At 44.9% G+C, this 7,039-nt stretch overlaps 1 long non-coding RNA gene across 1 annotated transcript; it reads left to right on the forward strand.

Annotated features, from left to right (window-relative positions):
• Positions 1-297: 297 nt before the first annotated feature.
• LOC148129312 (uncharacterized) lies at positions 298-4,717 on the forward strand. Its single transcript, XR_015745702.1, has 3 exons — positions 298-686; positions 3,693-3,943; positions 4,475-4,717. It is a non-coding gene; the product is annotated as an uncharacterized LOC148129312 (long non-coding RNA).
• The last annotated feature ends 2,322 nt before the right edge of the window (positions 4,718-7,039 follow it).

Raw genomic sequence — 7,039 nt, forward strand, 5'->3', positions numbered from 1 at the left:
TTAATTGTCTCCATTATTGGGAAGTTTTTCCTTAGTTCCAGATTGCTTCTCTCCTTGTTTAGTTTTCCACCCATTGTTTCTTGTCATGCCCACCGGTGCTTTGGAAAATAAGTTGACCCCTTCTTTGTAGCAGCTCCTCAAATACTGGAATGCTGCTATCATGTCACCCCAGTCCTTCTTTTCTCTAGACTAGACAAACCCAAATCCTGCACCTTCTCATCCCATTAACTTTTTCAAAGAAAAAAAACCAAAACAAAACAAAACCCAAGAAAGCCCAATTGCCTTTTGGAAAAAACACCCTTGGGACAAATTCATCCCCTCCACCCCACCCTTGTTTCCTGGGTCGGAAATGACTCCAAGCTAGATTCTGCAAGAGCCGCGCCGCCCGTTTTTTAGGGGAAGGCGAGCTTCTGGCATAGGGCAGAGCATTTTGGGAAGAGGCACGCTTTCCCCCGCGCTGCGATGACCGCACGCTTTTCGCGCGCAGTTTGTGTCACCGTGGCTCCCAAATATCATCCTCCCTTCCCGCTTCCTCGCCCCCAGGCCCTGCCTGCCTGCCAACTAGCCAGCCAGCCCGGCTCCCTCCCCGCAGCCTCTCATCACTGCCAGGCACACAGGAAGCGAAGAGGCACCTGCAACTGCCGCCTTGGCCCCGAGAAAATTCCCAGAAGCCCTCGGGAAGCCTGGTGACATTTCATTCCCTGGGGCGAGCTATCCCGCCTTCTTCCCAGCCGCGGGGGAAGGGGGGGCGACTCCTCCCGCCTCGACCTCCAAATTATGTGTCAGCAGCCTGAGGTGGTCGGGGAGGGGGAGAGGCCGGGGATGGGGGGGCGTCATTTTTCTGACGCTGCCTTGGCTTCCCCTTCGCAAGACCGGCGGTCTCCGACTTGCGTGCGCGCGCGTGCCTTCGCGGAGGAGTCAGGGTGGCAGCTCCGCTTCGTGCGAGTGCGAACTGGTGGCCAGCCTTGACTCAGCTGGATACAGGGAGGAAGGCGGCGGGTGGGTGTGTGGGGGGACAGATCTTGTGCAACCATCTTCCCGTGTGGAGTCAGAGCTGCAGTTTCAAAGTCTCCGCAAACTTTCATTTGCTGGCCTCAAAACCACGCCGCGGCCAGGGAAAGGTGACTGGGCCAGCTACCTCGTCTTCTTTCAGGGACTCTCCTGGAGTGACTCAGGGACAGGATGGCACCCGGAGCAGTTTTGGCTTGGAGGCTTTCCTTTCTCTCTTTCTGCCCCGTTTCTTTTCCTTGAGAGGAGCACGACATGACACACACACACTTGCCAAATCCGGGGCTTTGATCTTCAGCAGCTGCATCTGCATTTTCTAAAGCTGTGTGTGTGCACGCATATGTTCAGTGCACAGAAACTGCCTTTATTTAAAGGAATGGCACTTGTGCATGTACAGAGTGCGAACTCATCAATTAGGAGCAAGGTCAATCCCAGAAAATTCTCCTGAATTTAGGGTTGAGATTCCAAGTCATGGAGATTTAAGAGTGGGATACATACATGAAGAGCAAATTAAATGTCTCACACGACACCACATAACTCTTTGCTGGGCCTTGTGCTCTCCCCCCCCCCCAACATAAATTTCTTTTCAAGTGTCGGTTCAAGGATTTTTGGCAATCCCAAACAGCATTCTTTTAATATATGTCCCCTCCCCAATTTAATCTGGAAGAATCTGGATTTAGAAACAGACATTCTCTCATAAGGCTTTGGAATGACTGGGGAGGGGGGGACTTTTTACATAAACATTCAAATGTCAACAGCAAGAAAAGTAAATGATGCTGGAATTGAAGCAAAGAGAGCAGCTGCTTCTGCTACTGATAACTTCATCCCACCAGGCATAACATTTCCTACTCCCCAAATCTCCCTTTTTTTTCAGCTGGTTATTTTGCAAATCAGCCTTACATTACTTATTTCTCTATATCCACAAAGGTACCTTTGGGGATAATAAGGCTTGTATGATTGTGGCTATCATCTTCATCTTTTTTGACAGCCCTTTCCCTGATCCGCAAACACCTCTACTGAATACTTTTTAAAAACAATAGAAATGGCTCCTGAGATTTGGTAGATCTGATACATCCCTCTAAATTTTGTCACCTCCAAGTGTGTTGGACTTCACCTCCCATAATGCCAGGCTTGTGTGGTTAATCTGATTTCATAAATACGTTGTTTATTTTAAGCTATTCCCAGGGCTTCCTCTTAAGTACAATTCAATCTATATAGCATTCTGGTTCTTCTCTTGAGATACGGTTTCCTGATAGCCCAGCGCAACACATGTTTCTTTAAAATAGGCCCCACTCCATCCCATGGGACTTTCAAGTAAATATGTATAAAATGCATGCATTTGATGGCAGTTATTATCTAAAGACTCACATTGCTCTTTCAACAGTAATAAGCCCCTTTAATATCTCTACTCAGAAGAGAACTCAACATATGTCTTTGCTAGGTCTTTTCAATTTCAGGTTAGAAGTAAGTTATGTATTAATATAGATCCCCAAAATATGACATTAGAATCTCCAGGCAGTCCCATATTAATTCTAATGTGGTCAGATCTACTAAATTAGGGGATGATAGGAATCTGATCTAGATCTATTGCCAATCTTCTGGCAATGTGCACTGTTAACTGAAACGGGACCTTTAAGAGCGCTGAACTTGGCAACTATTATACTCTTGCTATCCCGCTAACCTTCCTATATGTGGGCCATTCCCAAAATTCCCTGGCCAGCATAGCCATTGCTAAGAACCCTGGGGGTCTGCCCAAATAGATGGCACCCGATTTGGAGAAGACTGTTCTAAACCTAAAGCTTAGCTAGTCCAAGAATTCAAGCTTAGTGTTTAAGCACATATTTTATATTTTATCATTTTCGTTTCCTGCCCTCGGCATCTCACAGGGCAGTCTAATCCATGTCTGCTCTTGCTTCAGGGGAACTAAATACCTGAGTGCAATCTCGAAACATCCAGCAGCAAGAAATGGGAAATGCATAAAATCCTGGTGAGATGCAACCAGAATACACAGCAACGAACCAGCAAAGAATCAGTAGACTGACGGTATAATAGAAAGATTAGAAGAACTAGAATACAGTTTAATCCTTCTGAACATGTACCAAGTACCAGTCCTTTAGTAAGGACCGAATACTGCCAGCCCATAGGTAACTGTGGAGCGAAGGCATCGATTCTATTTTATTTCCTGGAAGAATAAATTTCTACCTTACTACTCAGCTTTCTGCTACCTGGACCCTGCCATTCTATCCAAGGATTATGGGTGTCATAGTCCAACACAGAGGAGATCAGGCTGGAGGAAGGTGAGCCAGCATTTTTGAAGACCAGTTATCAGCATATTTTCAAGCCCAGTGGGAAAGCTTGGTGCTTGGAAGTGGATGATTTGGTGAGCCATCACTTCACCCCAAGACTTATAAAGGCCAAAATTAGGACCGGTGGTATGTTTATCCATAAAATCAGATTATATGGCAGAAGGGCCTTTTTGGTGGTGGCTCAGAACTCCTTTCTGGCTTATCGTTGTCGTTGGTCCTGGATTGAGCAATTCCCAATGTGCACAATGTTCTCAAATCTATACAGTGTTCATGCTTCTACTGTATGCACTGTTTTGGAGGGGCTAGAAAGCAGTTTATAAATGGATTAAATACACATGCAACAACTCACCCCTTTTTTTCCTTGCGTGACTTGCACAGGAACTTGCACCGTCTTCTTTTAGATGCTGCTTTCTGCTTGCTGCCCACACACAACCAGCCCTCGTCTGCTGAGGCTCAGGCGTGGATGAGAGGTGCTCTATAAGAAGCTCCCCACCACACCGAACCCAGCCGCTGCAACCCAGGTTCAGGGGAGGGGTGCTGCCTACGTAAACAGCTGCTGCACCCCAGAGGGAGTCCCTCTCTTCCCCTAGAGACGGATCGTCCTCTGGAATACGCCTGCTGGTGGGCAGGTGAGCTGAGGTGGTTTGGAAATCGGGAGAGGGATGGATATGACCCCCTGACCCAGAACACATCCTGTTCTAACAGCCTGGCTGGGACTCTGTCTGTCGAGTTTGGCCTTACCTGAGAGAAGCATGTGGCAGGGCCCGGCCCTCGCTTTCACCTCCAGGCAATGCGAACAAGGAAACATCTTTCCCCTTTCCCCATTTTTGCGCCAAAAATGGAGCTGCCGAGCTGTTCATTTCACAAGAGCTTGGATCACCACACAGGGAGCTGCTTGAAGTGAGACCTTTTGCTCACACTCGTGGTGTAGGATTTGCTGTGGGGCTTTTATAACTTCAAACATGTAGTTGGGTAAGGTCTTTTTGACTTTTTCCCCCATTGCGTTCTTCCTTCTCCTCTTCTGATTGTGATGTGTAAAAATGAACCGCTTAGTTTACTCGGGACCCTGATTTGAATACCCAGAGTGTCAGACTTGTATAATAAATTATATTTGTTTCCTGCTCTTCATACAGGGGATGTTTTTGTTTTTATTTTTGCAGGCTGCCCAGAGCTGGAATGATTCAAATGACTCGCTGGCATACAAATTTAATAATAAGAATTGCGCAAGAGCGTTGCAGACAAGTTGGATCACAAACTCCATCATTCACAGTCAGTACGTGATGATGGGAATTGTAGCCAGAATGGGAACAGTTGTAATATATTCACGTTAGGAAAAGTGTGTGCTTATGTCACAGGTTTTGGCAGGAGGATTATTAGTTCCTTTAATCTGAGAACCAGAGGAAGGGATTCGTGCCAGTTCATTAAAGCTTATGCCTTTTAACAAAATTTGTGGTCAGCAAAGGTCTGACCAACATTTCTGATATTTTGCTGTTGTAGACTAAGATGACGTCTTCAAAGTTCCTGCTTCTGTTGCCTTTCACATGCAAGACTGGATAGCAGTCAACCTACATAGGCATGACTGGAATCAAGGTCCCATTTAAAACAAAAGAGATGGGGGGGGGGATTTGTGGACTTCAACTCCCAGAATTCCACAGATCTTAAAGGGACCTAGGTTGAAAAACAGTTGCAGTATAGCAGATGCTAGGTTCCAGGTCCAGTCAGCCTTCTCACTTGGCCATGCCAGCCACAAATGCAAAAAAAACCTTTTAGTCCTCGATTTACAACAATTCATTTTGTGACCATTCAAAGTTGGCGCAACGGCACTGAAAAAAGTGGATTTTTTTCAGACTTACAACCATTGCCGCATCCCTGTAATCACAGGATCAAAATTCAGATACTTGGAAACTACTTCATATTTATGACAGTTGCAGTGTCTCGGGGTTATGTGATCACCTTTTGTGACCTTCTGATAAGCAAAGTCAGTGGGGAAGCCATATTCACTTAACAACCGTGTTACTAACTTAACAACTGCAGTGATTCATTTAACAAATGTGGCAAGGAAGTGTCATAAAATGGGGGAAAATTCACTTAACATCTGTCTCATTTAGTTCAATTGTGGTCATAAGTCAAGGACTACCTGTATATTATTGCTGTGCAGCAATATTTATTTCCTTAAAATTTAAGTATTTAAGTAGGTTGTTAATTTTCCCATATCAGAATAATAGAATAACAGAGTTGGAAGGGACCTTGGAGGTATTCTAGTCCAACCCCCTGTTCAAGCAGGAAGCCCTATACCATTTCAGACAAATGATTGTCCAATCACTTCTTAAAAACCATTCACAACTTCTGAAGGCAAACCATTCCATTGATTAATTATTGTAACGATCAGGAAATTTCTCCTTAGTTCTAGGTTGCTTCTCTCCTTGATTAGTTTTCATCCATTGCTTAAAATCGATGGGACACTGGTATCATTTTGTAAATAATTGTGCCAATTAAGCCAAAAACAATGACCATATAATAAACATGGCATTTGAGTTAAAAAGCATTTAGCTTTTGCCGAAACCTAGCCTCTGTCGAAATGTGATACCTTGGTCTCATATGAAATAGATTAGCCAATTGAATGATCAATCAATTTATTATTTGAGTACAAACCATTACAGAGGGGGCAAACCAGGGGTGGGATCCTACCAGTTCGCACCTATTTGCTAGAACCGGTTGTTAACATTCTAAGCAGTTCAGAGAACCGGTTGTTAGAAGAAATTACTGGCCTAATCCTGTAAGGAAGGCAGGAAGGAAACATTCTGGTGTTGCTTACAGAAACTGCCTCTCCACTAACCCTTATTACATTCTTGGACTAGACTAGACTTCTTGTCTCAGGAACGTCTCTGGAGGTATTTTTTCCTCCTTTGCTGGTACTTTGCTTGTGTGGAGTGACCATTCAAGGTTACAATGGCACTGAAAAAAGTGACTTATGACCATTTTTCACACTTAACGACTGTTGCAGCATCCCCACAGTCATGAGAGGCCAGGTGAGGAGATGCATGCCTCCATGTAAGTGATGTTGAGTTGGCCACGCCCAACCAATAACATGACCACCAAGCCATGTCCACCCAGTCACATGACCACCAAGCCATGCCCACCAACTAAGCCACGCCCACAGAACCGGTTGTTAAAAAAATTTGAATCCCACCCCTGGGGCAAACCCAGTATGACATGCTGCTGGGGCTGATGCAGGATTAAAATCTGGGTCCGGCTGCCTCTGGAGGGGGCAAGTGAGATCAGCTCCTTGGAAGGAAATGAGAAGACAATCTCTGACATTCATTGGTGGTCCTAGGGCACCAATTGGACACTGCTCTAGAGACAAGGTGCCCGGTGGACAGACATGGCGATTTAATATCACACCTTGGGCATTTTGTACATCCAAAGTTGGGGGTTCAAAGCCAATTATCCCTGATTGTGATAGCTTTCCAGGTTTATTATTTTATATCTGTCCCTTTATCTCTGTTAAACACCAGGGGTTTTTTTCCATCTTTTTTCCCACTAAAATTCTCCAGCTTTTTTTTTTTTTTTTTTGCCTAAGTCAAGGTGTTTCTGTATGCTTTTTTTAAAAAAACTCGGATTCAGAGACAATGCACACTCTATTAAATTTTGGAACTATGGCAAATGCAACATGACATTGTATTTCTTTCTTTCCTTCCTTCCCCTCTCTCCTTCCTTCCTTCCCC

This window comes from Notechis scutatus, chromosome Z, assembly GCF_049901735.1.
Source record: "Notechis scutatus isolate UNSWTSFEM ecotype Mainland chromosome Z, rNotScu1.2, whole genome shotgun sequence".
Lineage (NCBI taxonomy): Eukaryota > Metazoa > Chordata > Lepidosauria > Squamata > Elapidae > Notechis > Notechis scutatus.